Source organism: Triticum dicoccoides, chromosome 6A (genome assembly GCF_002162155.2).
Source record: "Triticum dicoccoides isolate Atlit2015 ecotype Zavitan chromosome 6A, WEW_v2.0, whole genome shotgun sequence".
NCBI classification, from domain to species: domain Eukaryota; kingdom Viridiplantae; phylum Streptophyta; class Magnoliopsida; order Poales; family Poaceae; genus Triticum; species Triticum dicoccoides.
Genome location: NC_041390.1, coordinates 362962943 through 362982001, shown reverse-complemented (window position 1 = coordinate 362982001; position 19059 = coordinate 362962943).

Genomic DNA, 19059 nt, shown 5'->3' with positions numbered 1-19059 from the left:
CTCCACCGACATACTCCTTCCTCCTATATATACCTACGTACCCCGAAACGATCAGATACGGAGCCAAAACCCTAATTCCACCGCCGCAAGTTTCTTTATCCACGAGATCCCATCTTTGGGCCTGTTCCGGAGCTCTGCCGGAGGGGGCATCGATCATGGAGGGCTTCTACATCAACACCATAGCCCCTCCGATGAAGTGTGAGTAGTTTACCTCAGACCTACAGGTCCATAGTTAGTAGCTAGATGGCTTCTTCTCTCTTTTTGGATCCCAATACAGTGTTCTCCCCTCTCTTGTGGAGATCTATTCGATGTAATCTTGTTTTTGCGGTGTGTTTGTTGAGACCGATGAATTGTGGGTTTATGATCAAGTCTATCTATGAATAATATTTGAATCTTCTCTGAATTCTTTTATGTATGATTGGTTATCTTTGCAAGTCTCTTCGAATTATCAGTTTGGTTTGGCTTACTAGATTGATCTTTCTTGCAATAGGAGAAGTGCTTAGCTTTGGGTTCAATCTTGTGGTGTCCTTTCCCAGTGACAGTAGGGGTAGCAAGGCACGTATTGTATTGTTGCCATCGAGGATAACAAGATGGGGTTTTCTTCATATTGCATGAGTCTATCCCTCTACATCATGTCATCTTGCTTAAGGCGTTACTCTGTATTTAACTTAATACTCTAGATGCATGCTGGATAGCGGTCGATGAGTGGAGTAATAGTAGTAGATACAAGCAGTTGTCAGTCTACTTGTCTCGGACGTGATGCCTATATACATGATCATGCCTAGATATTCTCATAACTATGCTCAATTCTGTCAATTGCTCAACAGTAATTTGTTCACCCGCCATAGAATACTTATGCTCTCGAGAGAAGCCGCTAGTGAAACCTATGGCCCCCGGGTCTATCTTTATCATATTAATCTCCTACTACTTAGTTATTTTCTTTGCTATTTACTTTGCCTTTATTTTACTTTGCATCTTTATCACAAAAATACCAAAAAAATTATCTTTATCATATCTATCAGATCTCACTCTTGGCATTATAGGGATTGACAACCCCTATTTGCGTTGGTTGCGAGGATTTATTTGTTTTGTGCATGTACGAGGGACTCGCGCGTAGCCTCCTACTGGATTGATACCTTGGTTCTCAAAAACTGAGGGAAATACTTATGCTACTTTGTTGCATCATCCCTTCCTCTTCGGGGATAATCGACACAGTGCTCAAGAGGTAGCAAGAAGGATTTCTGGCACCGTTGGCGGGGAGGTCTTCACAAAAGTCAACATACCAAGTACCCATCACATACCCTTATCTCCCGCATTACATTATTTGCCATTGGCCTCTCGTTTTCCTCTCCCACTTCACCCTTGCCGTTTTATTCGCCCTCTCTCTCTATCCTCCCTCTCTTTCTCTATTTGCCTCTTTCTGCCCGTTTCTTGTTTGCTCGTATGGTTGGAATAGTTGTTTATTTATTACTAAACAGAGAACCTAAGATCTATGTATCCTCATCCACTTTCTAATCTTTTTAAGAGATCCAATTATGATGAACCAATTGCTAGTGAGTTTTGTACACTAGATTATCTTTATGAAGTTTTGCTTGAAATTCGTGAATCTGAAAAGTGTGATGAATTACTTCATGAAGCCATTCACGATAGATCTTTGAATAAAAAGCACGATTGCAATGATTTTGCTATAAATTCTCTTGATTTCAATTGTGCTAATAATATGCAAAACCCTAAGCTTGGGGATGCTAGTTTTGCTGTGTCTACTACTTGTAGTAATGATCATGATTGGGGTGATTCTTCTTTTGATCTTGAAAATTTATTTAAGCCCCGTGATGAATTTGAGATTGATTATAATGTTTGCAATAATATTGAAAGTGGGTTTGGAATAATCAACTTTAGATCCCACATATTTGGAGAATTTTCAATCCTATGAAGTTTTTGATAAAAGTGCGTTCGGAAAGGTCATGACTTTACTTAATGTTAATCCCACTATTTCGGAAAAGTGCCAACTTTGCATGCATGTGGATCATGTTGAGAATATTTTATTTGATAGCTATATTGTTGAATTTTCTTATGATCCTACATGTAATTACTATGAGAGAGGAAAATATGGTTGTAGAAATTTTCATGTTACTAAATTACCTCTCATTGTATTGAGATTGCTATTGTTTCTTTCCGTTTCCGTGCATATGCTAGTTTTTGCTTGCCTTGATAATTTGTTTGCCTATAAGATGCCTATGCATAGGAAGTATGTTAGACTTAGATGTGTTTGTCACGTGTTTTATGATGCTCTCTTTGTGCTTCAATTCTTGTCTTTCATGTGAGCATCATTAAAATTATCAATGCCTAGCTTTAAGGATTTAAAGAAAAGCGCTTGTTGGGAGACAACACAATATTTGTACTTGCTGTTATTAAATAAATAATTTATCTAGCCTCTGTTTTGGTTTTGTTTTTTGTGTTTAATTAGTGTTGGTGCCAAGTAGAACCGTTGGGAAGACTTGGGGAAAGTCTTGTTGAACTTGCTGTAAAAAACAGAAACCTTAGCGCTCACGAGAACTGCTGCCATTTTTATTTGGAAAGTTATATTTAGTTAATTATTTTTTAAGATGATTAATAGATAAATTCCTCACGTCCATAAATTTATTTTAGAATTTTTGGGGTTCCAGATCTTGCGCTAGCTACAGATTACTACAGACTGTTCTGTTTTTGACAGATTCTGTTTTTCGTGTGTTGTTTGCTTATTTTGATGAATCTATGGCTAGTAAAATAGTTTATAAACCATAGCGAAGTTGGAATACAGTAGGTATAACACCAATATAAGTAAAGAATTAGTTCATTACAGTACCTTGAAGTGGTATTTTATTTTCTTTCGCTAACGGAGCTCACGAGATTTTCTACTTTAAGTTTTGTGTTGTGAAGTTTTCAAGTTTTGGGTAAAGATTTGATGGATTATGGAACAAGGAGTGGCAAGAGCCAAGCCCATGGCACCCCCAAGATAATCTAAGTACACCTAAAAGCCAAAGCTTGGGGATGCCCGGAAGGCATCCCCTCTTTCGTCTACTTCTATCGGTAACTTTACTTGGAGCTATATTTTTATTCGCCACATGATATGTGTTTTGCTTGGAGCTATGATTTGAGTCTTTGCTTGTTAGTTTACCACAATAATCCTTGCTGTACACACCCTTTGAGAGAGCCATACATGATTTGGAATTTGTTAGAATACTCTATGTGCTTCGCTTATATCTTCTGAGTTATATAATTTTGCTCTAGTACTTCATTTATATCTTTTAGAGCATGGTGGTGGATTTGTTTTATAGAAACTATTGATCTCTCATGCTTCACTTAGATTATTTTGAGAGTCTTAATAGCATGGTAATTTTATTAAAATCCTAATATGCTAGGTATTCAAAGTTAGTAAAATTTTCTTAAGAGTGTTTTGATTACTAAGAGAAGTTTGATGCTTGATGACTGTTTTGAGATATGGAGGTAATAATATCAAAGTCGTGCTAGTTGAGTAGTTGTGAAATTGAGAAATACTTATGTTGAAGTTTGCAAGTCCCGTAGCATGCACGTATGGTAAACGTTATGCAACAAATTTGAAACATGAGGTGTTATTTGATTGTCTTCCTTATGAGTGGTGGTCGGGGACGAGCGATGGTCTTTTCCTACCAATCTACCCCCCTTAGGAGCATGCACGTAATGCTTGGTTTTTGATGACTTGTAGATTTTTGCAATGAGTATGTGAGTTCTTTATGACTAATGTTGAGTCCATGGATTATACACACTCTTACCCCTCAATCATTGCTAGCCTCTTCGGTACCGTGCATTGCCCTTTCTCACATTGAGAGTTGGTGCAAACTTCGCCAGTGCATCCAAACCCCGTGATATGATACACTCTTTCACACATAAACCTCCTTATATCTTCCTCAAAACAGCCACCATACCTACCTATTATGGCATTTCCATAGCCATTCCAAGATATATTGCCATGCAACTTTCCATCATTCCGTTCATCATGACACATTCATTATTCTCATATTGCTTAGCATGATCATGTAGTTGACATAGTATTCGTGGCAAAGCCACCGTTCATAATTCTTTCATACATGTCACTCTTGGTCCATTGCATATCCCGGTACACCGCCGGAGGCATTCATATAGAGTCATCTTTTGTTCTAGTATCGAGTTGTAATCATTGAGTTGTAAATAAATAGAAGTGTGAGGATCATCATTTGCTAGAGCATTGTCCCAAGTGAGGAATTATAAAAAAAATAGAAAGGCCATAAAAAAAGATAAGGCCCCAAAAAAGGGAAAGGCCATAAAAAAAGAGAAGGCCCAAAAAATGAGAGAAAAAGAGAGAAGGGACAATGTTACTATCCTTTCCCACACTTGTGCTTCAAAGTAGCACCTTAATCTTCATGTTAGAGAGTCTCTTGTTTTGTCACTTTCATACACTAGTGGGATATTTTCATTGTAGAACTTGGCATGTATATTCCAACAATGGGCCTCCTCAAGTGCCCTAGGTCTTCGTGAGCAAGCAAGTTGGATGCACACCCACTAGTTTCTTTTGTTGAGCTTTCATACATTTATAGTTCAAGTGCATCTGTTGCATGGCAATCCCTACTCCTTGCATTAACATCAATCAGTGGGCATCTCCATAGCCCATTGATTAGCCTCGTTGATGCGATACTTTCTCCTTTTTTGTCTTCTCCACATAACCCCCCTCATTATATTCTATTCCACCCATAGTGCTATGTCCATGGCTCGTGCTCATATATTGCGTGAAAGTTTATAGGTTTGAGATTACTAAAGTATGAAACAATTGATTGGCTTGTCACCGGGGTTGTGCATGATGAGAGCATTCTTGTGTGATGAAAATGAAACATGACTAAACCATATGATTTTGTAGGGATGAACTTTCTTTGGCCATGTTATTTTGAGAAGACATAATTTCTTAGTTAGTATGCTTGAAGTATTATTATTTTTATGTCAATATGAACTTTTGTCTTGAATCTTTCGGATCTGTATATTCATACCACAATTAAGAAGAATTACATTAAAATTAAGCCAAGTAGCACTCCGCTTCAAAAATTCTGTTTTTATCATTTACCTACTCGAGGACGAGCAGGAATTAAGCTTGGGCATGCTTGATACGTCTCCAATGTATCTATATTTTTTGATTGCTCCATGCTATATTATCTACTGTTTTGGACATTATTGGGCTTTATTATCCACTTTTATATTATTTTTGGGACTAACCTATTAACCGGAGGCCCAGCCCAGAATTGTTGTTTTTTGCCTGTTTTAGGGTTTTGAAGAAAATGAATATCAAACGGAGTCCAAACGGAATGAAACCTTCGGGAACGTAATTTTCTCAACGAACAAGACCCCAGAGACTTGGACCCTACGTCAATAAAGAAAAGAGGAGGCCACGAGGTAGGGGGGCGCGCCTACCCCCCAGGCGTGCCCTCCATACTCGTGGGCCCCCTGTTGCTCCACCGACGTACTCCTTCCTCCTATATATACCTACGTACACCCAAACGATCAGATACGGAGCCAAAACCCTAATTCCACTGCCGCAACTTTCTGTATCCACGAGATCCCATCTTGGGGCGTGTTCCGGAGCTCCGCCGGAGGGGGCATCGATCACGGAGGGCTTCTACATCTACACCATAGCCCCTCCGATGAAGTGTCAGTAGTTTACCTCAGATCTATGGGTCCATATTTAGTAGCTAGATGGATTCTTCTCTCTCTTTGGATCTCAATACAATGTTCTCCCCCTCTCTTGTGGAGATCTATTCGATGTAATCTTCTTTTTGCGGTGTGTTTGTTTAGACCGATGAATTGTGGGTTTATGATCAAGTCTATCTATGAATAATATTTGAATCTTCTCTGAATTCTTTTATGTATGATTGGTTATCTTTGCAAGTCTCTTAGAATTAGCAGTTTGGTTTGGCATACTAGATTGATCTTTCTTGCAATGGGAGAAGTGCTTAGCTTTGGGTTCAATCTTGCGGTGTCCTTTCCCAGTGACAGTAGGGGCAGCAAGGCACGTATTGTATTGTTGCCATCGAGGATAACAAGATGGGGTTTTCTTCATATTGCATGAATCTATCCCTCTACATCATGTCATCTTGTTTAAGGCGTTACTCTGTTTTTAACTTAATACTCTAGATGCATGCTGGATAGCGGTCGATGAGTGGAGTAATAGTAGAAGATGCAGGCAGGAGTCGGTCTACTTGTCTCGGACGTGATGCCTATATACATGATCATGCCTAGATATTCTCATAACTATGCTCAATTCTGTCAATTGCTCAATAGTAATTTGTTCACCCACCATAGAATACTTATGCTCTCGAGAGAAGCCACTAGTGAAACCTATGGCCCCCGGGTCTATCTTTATCATATTAATCTCCTACTACTTAGTTATTTCCTTTGCTATTTACTTTTCCTTTATTTTACTTTGCATCTTTATCACAAAAGTACCAAAAATATTATCTTTATCATATCTATCAGATCTCACTCTCGTAAGTGGCCTTACAGGGATTGACAACCCCTATTTGCGTTGGTTGCGAGGATTTATTTGTTTTGTGCAGGTACGAGGGACTCGCGTGTAGCCTCCTACTGGATTGATACCTTGGTTCTCAAAAACTAAGGGAAATACTTACGCTACTTTGCTGCATCATCCCTTCCTCTTCGGGGAAAACCAATGCAGTGCTCAAGAGGTAGCAGTTGGTCCTTTGAAGATCTTCGTCTCTTGTACTTTGGCCTGGTCCGGTGTTGTATGGTCCGATGCTATAATCTTGCTCTTGTGCCTGTGCACAGTCTGGGCAACAAACCCAGGGTTTGTTGCACCGACACTAGGTGTCCTGTGAAGGATGAACTCCAGCAAGGGTGATGCATCGCTTATCCACCTCCCTTTTATTAGTGTCACATCCCTGGTCCTGTTATGCATTAGGCTAGACCTCATGTGAGCTTCATGTTTTAATTCAAATGAAATTTGAATTGAGGAATTTACAAAGCCTCAGAATCCTTTAAAAAAATGATCAAGATAAAAATTGCTTCAAATAAGTCCAAGAAAATGTTCTTGTTATCCTCTGGAAATATTGGCAAGAGGTAAAATCCAAACCAATATTTTCGGTATCTCAGAAACATTTATTTTGGGTATTTGAATTAAATCAATAGCTATTTGAATTGGACTTATATCTACTGTTAAATAAATATAGGTCCAATAATTCTGAAATATTTTTGTGGAGCATTGTTTTAATTCTTTTTAGCTCCTAAAAATATTGTCAGAAGCAAAATAAATTGAATTGGTTTCAAAACCAAATTCAAAACAAACCTGCAAAATAGAAAACAGAATTAAAACAAAACAGAGAGAAAAAAATAAAAAGAACAGAAGCCTACCTGGGCCACTTACCTGTAGCCGGCCCAGCTGGCCAGCTCCTCCCGCTGGCCCAGCCCACCGCCGCCTCCCTTCCCTATCGCCTTCCTCCTTGCGCCAGTAGGCAGAGGAGGGACACGGCGCGCGCACCCGAGCTCGCCACGCCACCACCCTGCTCGTCTGCATTGCCTGGCCACCGCGACGCCGCGCGTCATCTCCTCGGTGCCGCCCCGACCCCCCTGGACCCCCTCGCTCTCTCCCTCTCCCTTGTATCTCTCCTCTGCTTCCTCTCTCTCTCACTCGCCGAGCGCAGCTGCAGCCGCGCCACCGTAACGCCGCGGCCACCGTCTCCCCCTCGACCCCTCGCTGTGCTTGCGAGCTCTGCCTCGACCCTCTCTTCCTCCCCACCGATCCACGGCCCTCCGGAAACCCTGCATCGCCGCCCACGTCGCCGTTCCCCTCCTCGGCCACCATAGATCATCGCCGTCGATTCGCTGCACTCCGGCCGCCCCCGAGCCCACTAACCCACCCTACAGCTCCGCAGTGAGCCTCCGTGCAGAACCCCTCTCTCTCCCCTCGCGTTTGCAAGCTCTAGGCCATAGCTCCGCCGCGGCCGAACTCCGGCCGCCGCTGACATCGTCACCGCCGTCACTACAGCCGCTTGAGCTCGTCTCGGAGTGTGTCACCGCACTCAGGAAGCCACCAGGAGCCTAACGCATATCCTAACTCGCCCTCCCGTGCACCACAGCGCCAACCCCGCACTCACCGAACTCCGGCGCCGCCGCGAGCTCCGTTCCGACGAGCCCCGGCGTCCCCGCAGCCTCCCACCTACCCCATCAGATGCGGGAGAGCCCGGGCTACGCCCCGGTGCCCTCAGCGCGCGAATCCGATGCCCCTAGCGCAAGTCCGGCGTGCCCCGCCGTGCTCTGTGGTCACCGCCGGCCAAACTCCGACGGGCCGATGTGGCCACTTAGTTAGGGGCTAATCACCCTATGAGCCACTGCCATGTGGGCCCCGAGCCTAATTAGGTTAGTTTAATTTTTCTGTTTAGATTAGTGCTAATCTGTGGACCCCATGTGTCAGATTTTGACTTAGTCAAGTCAACGTTGACCGGTCCCACCTGTCAGTGAGTGAAACAGCCCTGTGTCACTGACGTGTGGCCCCCACACGTCCGGTTTGACCAGCAGCAGCGTCTGTTGACCTACTGACGTCACGGTGACGCACTGCTGACTTAGTAAATGTTTCTGGAATTTAAATAATTCTTAAATGATTTATTAATTCCAGAAAATGCCTAAAACTTCTAAAAATCATAGAAAATTAACCGTAACTCCAAATTAAATAAATTATATATGAAAAATTATCAGAAAAATTCAAGGAATCCATCTGTACCATTTTCATGCATGTTAGAACAACTTATAGCTGCTGTTTAGCACAAATCAATTACATGGCATTTGAATAATCACATATGGAGTTTGAATTTGAATCTTGGATTCAAACCAACTTCATTTAATCTGGTTTTAGTTGCATTAGCCCAAAACACATTCATTTTGCCATGTCATGATCATGCATCATATTGTGCATTGCACTGATCGTGTTTTTCTGTATTTGCCGGTAATTGTCCCCTCTCGATAGACGTGTACCGATGATGTGATCGTTGACACTGATGAAGACTCAATGTTATCTTCAGAAGTGCCAGGCAAGCAAAACCCCCTTGTTCATTCCGATAAAATCCCACTCTCTCGCTCCTGCTCTCTTTTACTGCATTAGGACAACATCGATTCATCTGTTACTTGCTGCGGTAGCTGAACCCCTTTATCCTTTGCATGACCTGTCATTCCACAGTAAATAGATGATACCCACTAGCATGAGTAGGAGTTGTTTGAGCCCTGTTGTGCCTACTCATTCATGTTTGTTTGTCATGCCTGCTACTGCTTAGAGATGAGTCAGGTCCGATTCATCGGGGATGAATCAGAGGTGTGTGAACATGTCCTACTGTGTGTGAGCTAAGTGTGTGAGCACGATTTGGTAAAGGTAGCGGTGAGAGGCCATGTAGGAGTACATGGTGGGTTGTCTCATTGCAGCCGTCCTCAGGAACTGAGTTCTGTGTTTGTGATCCATGATTCAGCTACTACCACGCATTGGGCCCGAAACCAATGGACCCTCTCGGCTTCTTGATCACCCTTGTCCTCTGTCCAGGAGTTGCAAGTAGTTTCTGGTGTTTGTAGTATGCTGGAGGCCGTGCACAGCGCTGACCGTAGGGGTGGGCTGTGATGCGGTAGGCACGTGGCACGGTGTACCGGGCGCCCGTTTGGTGTCTCGGGAACCCTGTTCACATCGTTTGGGGCTGTGAGCGAAACTCCGGCCGGATCTCCTCATGGATGGAACCCGAATAGGCGATAAACCTGGACTAGAGACTTGAGTGTTTAGGTAGGCCGTGGCCGACACCCACGTTGGGCTTCCGCTTGAAGGTTGCCGAGTACATGTCGTGTAAACGGCGGTAAGTGGTGAGAGCGTGTGTGAAGAAGTACACCCCTGCAGGGTTAACCTAATCTATTCGAATAGCCGTGTCCATGGAAAAGGACCTCTGGGTTGCTTATATCAGTTCATAGACAAGTGAAAGTGGATACTCTAAAATACGCAAGATAAGCGCGAGTGCTATGGATGGCGTTCTCGTAGGGAGACGGGAGCGGATCCATAGTGGTGTATTGATATGGTGAATATGTGGACTCGTGTGCGCCACCTCAAAAGAGTTACTCGCAGTCGTAGTTCAGGATAGCCACCGAGTCAAAGCTGGCTTGCTGCAGTTAAACCCCACCATCCCCTTTGTTGATAATGATGCATATGTAGATAGTTCTGATGTAAGTCTTGCTGGGTACATTTGTACTCACGTTTGCCTATTTATGTTTTTGCAGAGAGACTTCGGTCTCGCTAGTAGTTTCGCGTGGACTTCGACGTTTAGCTTGATACCTCAGCTACGATCTTGTGCCCTCGGCAGGATCTGATCGATAGTCAGGCTTCTCAGCCTTTTTCATTTATAGATGTCTGTACTCAGACATGATAGCTTCCGCTTGTGTTTTGACTTGTATGCTCTGATTGTTGGGTCATGAGACCCATGTTTGTAATGTCTCGCTCCTCGGAGCCTATTGAATAGACTACTTGAGTCGTAGAGTCATTTTGTGATGCCATGTTGTATTGCACATATCGAGCATATTGTGTGTATGTTATTGAAATGCTTGGTATGTGTGGGATCTGACTATCTAGTTGTTTATCTTTAGTAGCCTCTCTTACCGGGAAATGCCTCCTAGTGTTTCCACCGAGCCATGGTAGCTTGCTACTGCTCCGGAACACTTAGGCTGGCCGGCATGTGTCCTTCTTCGTTCCTGTGTCTGTCCCTTCGGGGAAATGTCACGCGGTGAATACCGGAGTCCTGTTAGCCCGCTACAGCCCGGTTCACCGGAGTCCTGCTAGCCCAGTGCTACAGCCTGGATTCACTCGCTGATGACCGACACGTTCGATGCTGGGTCATGGATGCCTGTCCCTGTAAGTCTGTGCCGCTTTGGGTTTACGACTAGCCATGTCAGCCCGGGCTCCTTATCATATGGATGCTAGTGACACTGTCATATACGTGTGCCAAAAGGCGCAAACGGTCCCGGGCAAAGGTAAGGCGACACCCGTGGGAATACCGTGCGTGAGGCCGCAAAGTGATATGAGGTGTTACATGCTAGATCGATGTGGCATTGAGTCGGGGTCCTGACAGCGTTGGTATCAGAGCTTGACTGCCTGTAGGATTACCAAGCCAAACTGGTCGAAGTTGAGTCTAGAAATTCTTTAGTTATATAAGGGAATTGATTGTGGGATGGAACGTAAGGCTCTTTTTACTCCTTATACCTTATGCCTTCTGATCTGAGTCATCTTATCTTTCCTACGGGGTTAAGAAACTAGGTCTTCTCATCTATCTATCAGGATCACGTGTTACTAATCCGTAGACTTATAAATTGTTGGATTAAGCTTGAGTTCAGTTCCTACTACTTCCGTATGTTAATTGTTGATCTCGAAACCTTGATATTGTGCTTCTGAGTGGTTATGCCACCATTTTTGTGAATGTCTCAAATCTTTTCTAAGCATTTACAGCTGTTATGCTGTCCGAGTCATCCCAGGTTTCTAAGTAGTCTGATGCAATTGCAAATCCTTTCTTCCCGTCTCAATGTTCCCATGGGCCAGATTAACCACACTAATCAGTGAGTTGAGGTACTCCGTTACCTTGACATATATGTTGGAGCTGGTATTATGACCCTAGGTGTCTTAGGGGATCATCTAGTAATTTAGCCATGATTTGTGTCCCAGTGTGATGATTCTGGCTTTTATTCTCGAAAGCATCCCGTGATGCCACATAGTTAGTAGGTATTCTACTCCTGGGTTTGAACCCGAGATTCACTCTACTTACATCATGTTGATAGTGTTGCTAGTTCCTTTAGGATATTAGTAACCTTTGCGATAGTCCTCAAGGTCCATGGTATATCCTTCTTCCAAATACCATGAACCACTTACGGCAAAAGTTTGTTGGATCAAAAGATCACAACAGGAGTGCTCTCGATGGGTTCTCCATTCATAATTGTGACTCTGCCAGTTCTACCTTTCCGCATGGATTGTCCGGAAGAAATATGTTGAACTCGTTCGACATGCTAATCTACGCATCCACAACTCAGAAAATCATATGTTCCTTTGAGTTGTCCCTCTTTAGTTGTTTTCTGGCCCTCGTCTATCAATTGATAGCCAGGAGTAATTGTGCATTCGTGTTATCAATGCTTATTACTCTTGTGGTCCGTCAAGCCATTCTGTCCTGAATGACTAGGAGAAACAAACTCCAGTACCTCTTCCATATCCAGGATTGGGTCAAAGAAGTGGTGCTCCGCAGATCAAATTGCTAATCCAGCTTTTGTTCTGTTCTACCTTGGAGTATTACCATCTTTATATCGGGATTGTTATAGGAATTGCACACCATCCTATGAACTCTTGGTACAGTGATACTTCTTGCCATCATTAGTCATTCCTCGGTCTTCGTGTTGATGCAACCGGAATACCGACAAATGAATTGTGATGTGTGAAATCAATACGCCTAGCAACCTCGTTGCTGGGTAGTTAAAGGACAATAATTTCATTCTTAGTGTGTTGGTTACTGAATCATCATTCTAAGATTGATCGTGCTACCTAGTCCATTCTCCTGGTTCACCCTTCGATTGATGAGTTAGGATCTTGTCAAGTCCTCACTCATTTGATCATATCGTCTTGACCTCAAAAGCGAGATCGTTCTCGAGCTTAGTAACATACCGGTGGTTCGTGATTTTCTGAATGTCTTCTCGGAAGTATCACCAGGTCGTCACCTGACCGTTATGTTGAGCCCGTGATCAAGTTGGTTTCTTATGAACCACCTTCTTTCCAAGAATCGGTGTTAGATATCCCTGAGCTAGTTGGTTAAGCTGGACAACAACTTGGAGAGTTGAAAGATAAAAGCTTGTCTGACTTAGTTTGTTCCAAAGGGATATTCTTGTGTAGTGTGTGTTGAAGAAAGATGATATCTTCATCGATTGGTCCCTGTGATCAGTTGTTGGACCTATTGTCTTATCAATCCTTTGATTTGAGTGTGGGCCATCGTCAAATCAAATCAGTACCAACGATGCTCGTAATGTTGTCTTATTCGTGGTTGATCCCTCGAGCATACACCATTACATCTTTGGTCTGACCAATGCTATCACCGTGTTCACTTAACTATGGAATTCCTTTTAAAAGGAAACCCGGATGAATTGTTGTTGAGCCCATTGACAACATCCTTATCTCCTCCATGATTTTGTTGAGCATTAAGCTAGTGTTGGAAATTTTTGAAAGCATTTGTTCATGCTAGCTCATGAAGCATATGTTTGGATGAAGGTAGTGACTTCCTTTAATTCATGTGCATCTGATGCAAGTTGCCGCCGTGGATTCGAGAAAGTCAATGTTGCTTCTTTGGAATCATTCCAAATCAGTCATGCACACGTGCGAAGAATGCTGTGGTTTGAAGACTTGCAACCTTCAATCTATATGTATCCCTAGCACACCAAGCCACTGGTTGATTTGTTCAAGGAGAAGGAGCTCCTTCATAAGAGCTAATCCGGACTTATGAAAGAACTTCGATACCCTCGTTGATGGTTCCCCACCTGAACTCGGTAGTGTTTTATGATAAGACTACCACGTGGTCATGCTTGTCTGGGACAGCGTGTTCACATGTTTGTAGCAGAACCAGCTCATGTTTTGGAGCTTGCTATCGTAGTTCATCTCCCGAGAATCCCGCAACGTCATCTCGTCGATTTGTGTTGCAAACTTTCATTTTCTTCCTAGACTCGATGAGTCTGGAATATCCTGACACCAACCAGATCTGAATCTCAGGCAGATATGATGGTTGGAACATTCTCCAAGAACTATAATATTGGTCCCTCGATAACCGGTAAAGTGGATGTCGTGGCCAACACACCCAGCCGGAAGACCTGTTATTATAATATCTTGATTGAGGAAGTTGGCCACCTCCCCATAGGGATTTCGTAGGATTTACTCCCTAGTTGCCCCTATGGATTTTGAGATCCCGAAGTCCGACCTTTTACTTGATGTTCTAGATACCAGACCATTTCTATGAATGGGTTACACTAGCACATCAAGGAGAACATTAGAAGCGGAGTGCTAAATGTTTCTCGGTCGATCATCCAGATTTTGTTTCCTTGGCCTCGCTAAGATGAAATCTGAGAAGGTGTTATCTTTCTTTGCATCTACATCCTCCATCATCATTCATCATGGTAGCAAGTTGTGTTGCCGGACCCTTGACACGGATGTTGGTAAAACCTTGATGAATATGGAAATGCTCAAGTTCTTGAGAGCACGCACAAGCGTTACGTGTTATCATCGGCTCTAACTGGGATTACTCTCAGTTTCCTCGGCAATGCTATGACCTCTTCAAACAGTGAATTCACTCCCTATTGTTGGGTTCTTCCCCAGTTACCAGAATCATTCCTAGCATTTGCATTTTGTTCCTAGCTTGCACCGCCAATGTGCCATTCTACCATGGGTCTCTTCCATTTCCGGTGATAAGCAAATTCATCCATTACGTTGTCTTCAACAAGGTAATCCACATCATCCAAGTCCGAGTATGCCATTCTACCGACCCCCTCCAAACGATTGCTCGAGAATTGCCTTAGGCTGGTTTAAAGAGTTTCAATGATCTCTGAATCAAAAGTAATTCTTTTTGCCACTTAAGGGGATATCTCTATGAGTCACCTTCCCTAAGGTGTATCGTTATGGTATCATGGCAACTCAACTCCTCGCTACGTTGACAATCGTTTACCACCTTCTTAGGTATGAAATTGTTGTCTACCTAGTGAACCTTCGTCATCCATTTCTTCCACCCCTATTGATGTGTATCTCGTGTCTCAACCCGAAAGATGGTTCTATGTCTCATTCCGTAAGTTAATCTTGAGTTGTTCGATCTTCGAGGAGATCGACCCTTCTAGAGTCTCCTTCTTCCCCCCCCCTGTCATGTTGACAGGATTTCTCAGAGCAAGACGACAAGACAAAGATGGTGTTCAAATCAACGTTCATTTGAAGTGCACCCTGGATCGTGAAGATTATACTAGTTGCGTTTCCCCTTCACCTTACCCTACGCTTGAATCTCGAGACGAGATTCTTGTTTAGTGGGGGTGAGTTGTCACATCCCTGGTCCTGTTATGCATTAGGCTAGACCTCATGTGAGCTTCATGTTTTAATTCAAATGAAATTTGAATTGAGGAATTTTCAAAGCCTCAGAATCCTTTAAAAAAAATGATCAAGATAAAAATTGCTTCAAATAAGTCCAAGAAAATGTTCTTGTTATCCTCTGGAAATATTGGCAAGAGGTAAAATCCAAACCAATATTTTCGGTATCTCAGAAACATTTATTTTGGGTATTTGAATTAAATCAATAGCTATTTGAATTGGACTTATATCTACTGTTAAATAAATATAGGTCCAATAATTCTGAAATATTTTTGTGGAGCATTGTTTTAATTCTTTTTAGCTCCTAAAAATATTGTCAAAAGCAAAATAAATTGAATTGGTTTCAAAACCAAATTCAAAACAAACCTGCAAAATAGAAAACAGAATTAAAACAAAACAGAGAGAAAAAAATAAAAAGAACAGAAGCCTACCTGGGCCACTTACCTGTAGCCGGCCCAGCTGGCCAGCTCCTCCCGCTGGCCCAGCCCACCGCCGCCTCCCTTCCCTGTCGCCTTCCTCCTCGCGCCAGTAGGCAGAGGAGGGACACGGCGCGCGCGCCCGAGCTCGCCACGCCACCACCCTGCTCGTCTGCATCGCCTGGCCACCGCGACGCCGCGCGTCATCTCCTCGGCGCCGCCCCGACCCCCCTGGACCCCCTCGCTCTCTCCCTCTCCCTTGTATCTCTCCTCTGCTTCCTCTCTCTCTCACTCGCCAAGCGCAGCCGCAGCCGCGCCACCGTAACGCCGCGGCCACCGTCTCCCCCTCGACCCCTCGCTGTGCTTGCGAGCTCCGCCTCGACCCTCTCTTCCTCCCCACCGATCCACGGCCCTCCGGAAACCCTGCATCGCCGCCCACGTCGCCGTTCCCCTCCTCGGCCACCGGAGATCGTCGCCGTCGATTCGCTGCACTCCGGCCGCCCCCGAGCCCACTAACCCTCCCTACAGCTCCGCGGTGAGCCTCCGTGCAGAACCCCTCTCTCTCCCCTCGCGTTTGCAAGCTCTAGGCCATAGCTCCGCCGCGGCCGAACTCCGGCCGCCGCTGACCTCGTCACCGCCATCACTACAGCCGCTTGAGCTCGTCTCGGAGCGTGTCACCGCACTCAGGAAGCCACCAGGAGCCTAACGCATATCCTAACTTGCCCTCCCGTGCACCACAGCGCCAACCCCGCACTCACCGAACTCCGGCGCCGCCGCGAGCTCCGTTCCGACGAGCCCCGGCGTCCCCGCAGCCTCCCACCTACCCCATCAGATGCGGGAGAGCCCGGGCTACACCCCGGTGCCCTCAGTGCGCGAATCCGATGCCCCTAGCGCAAGTCCGGCGTGCCCCGCCGTGCTCTGTGGTCTCCGCCGGCCAAACTCCGGCGGGCCGATGTGGCCACTTAGTTAGGGCCTAATCACCCTATGAGCCACTGCCATGTGGGCCCCGAGCCTAATTAGGTTAGTTTAATTTTTCTGTTTAGATTAGTGCTAATCTGTGGACCCCATGTGTCAGATTTTGACTTAGTCAAGTCAACGTTGACCGGTCCCACCTGTCAGTGAGTGAAACAGCCCTGTGTCACTGACGTGTGGCCCCCACACGTCCGGTTTGACCAGCAGCAGCGTCTGTTGACCTGCTGATGTCACGGTGACGCACTACTGACGTAGTAAATGTTTCTGGAATTTAAATAATTCTTAAATGATTTATTAATTCCAGAAAATGCCTAAAACTTCTAAAAATCATAGAAAATTAACCGTAACTCCAAATTAAATAAATTATATATGAAAAATTATCAGAAAAATTCAAGGAATCCATCTGTACCATTTTCATGCATGTTAAAACAACTTATAGCTGCTGTTTAGCACAAATCAATTACATGGCATTTGAATAATCACATATGGAGTTTGAATTTGAATCTTGGATTCAAACCAACTTCATTTAATCTGGTTTTAGTTGCATTAGCCCAAAACACATTCATTTTGCCATGTCATGATCATGCATCATATTGTGCATTGCACTGATCGTGTTTTTTCTGTATTTGCCGGTAATTGTCCCCTCTCGATAGACGTGTACCGATGATGTGATCGTTGACACTGATGAAGACTCAATGTTATCTTCAGAAGTCCCAGGCAAGAAAAACCCCCTTGTTCATTCCGATAAAATCCCACTCTCTCGCTCCTGCTCTCTTTTACTGCATTAGGACAACATCGATTCATCTGTTACTTGCTGCGGTAGCTGAACCCCTTTATCCTTTGCATGACCTGTCATTCCACAGTAAATAGATGAAACCCACTAGCATGAGTAGGAGTTGTTTGAGCCCTGTTGTGCCTACTCATTCATGTTTGTTTGTCATGCCTGCTACTGCTTAGAGTTGAGTCAGGTCTGATTCATCGGGGATGAATCAGAGGTGTGTGAACATGTCCTACTGTGTGTGAGCTAAGTGTGTGAGCACGATTTGGTAAAGGTAGCGGTGAGAGGCCATGTAGGAGTACATGGTGGGTTGTCTCATTGCAGCCGTCCTCAGGAACTGAGTTCTATGTTTGTGATCCATGATTCAGCTACTACCACGCATTGGGCCCGAAACCAATGGACCCTCTCGGCTTCTTGATCACCCTTGTCCTCTGTCCAGGAGTTGCAAGTAGTTTCTGGTGTTTGTAGTATGCTGGAGGCCGTGCGCAGCGCTGACCGTAGGGGTGGGCTGTGATGCGGTAGGCACGTGGCACGGTGTACCGGGCGCCCGTTTGGTGTCTCGGGAACCCTGTTCACATCATTTGGGGCTGTGAGCGAAACTCCGGCCGGATCTCCTCATGGATGGAACCCGAATAGGCGATAAACCTGGACTAGAGACTTGATTGTTTAGGTAGGCCGTGGCCGACACCCACGTTGGGCTTCCGCTTGAAGGTTGCCGAGTACATGTCGTGTAAACGGCGGTAAGTGGTGAGAGCGTGTGTGAAGAAGTACACCCCTGCAGGGTTAACCTAATCTATTCGAATAGCCGTGTCCACGGAAAAGGACCTCTGGGTTGCTTATATCAGTTCATAGACAAGTGAAAGTGGATACTCTAAAATACGCAAGATAAGCGTGAGTGCTATGGATGTCGTTCTCGTAGGGAGACGGGAGCGGATCCATAGTGGTGTATTGATATGGTGAATATGTGGACTCGTGTGCGCCACCTCAAAAGAGTTACTCGCAGTCGTAGTTCAGGATAGCCACCGAGTCAAAGCTGGCTTGCTGCAGTTAAACCCCACCATCCCCTTTGTTGATAATGATGCATATGTAGATAGTTCTGATGTAAGTCTTGCTGGGTACATTTGTACTCACGTTTGCCTATTTATGTTTTTGCAGAGAGACTTCGGTCTCGCTAGTAGTTTCGCGTGGACTTCGACGTTTAGCTTGATACCTCAGCTACGATCTTGTGCCCTCGGCAGGATCTGATCGATAGTCAGGCTTCTCAACCTTTTTCATTTATAGATGTCTGTACTCAGACATGATAGCTTCCGCTTGTGTTTTGACTTGTATGCTCTGATTGTTGGGTCATGAGACCCATGTTTGTAATGTCTCGGTCCTCGGAGCCTATTGAATAGACTACTTGAGTCGTAGAGTCATTTTGTGATGCCATGTTGTATTGCACATATCGAGCATATTGTGTGTATGTTATTGAAATGCTTGGTATGTGTGGGATCTGACTATCTAGTTGTTTATCTTTAGTAGCCTCTCTTACCGGGAAATGCCTCCTAGTGTTTCCACCGAGCCATGGTAGCTTGCTACTGCTCCGGAACACTTAGGCTGGCCGGCATGTGTCCTTCTTCGTTCCTGTGTCTGTCCCTTCGGGGAAATGTCACGCGGTGAATACCGGAGTCCTGTTAGCCCGCTACAGCCCGGTTCACCGGAGTCCTGCTAGCCCAGTGCTACAGCCTGGATTCACT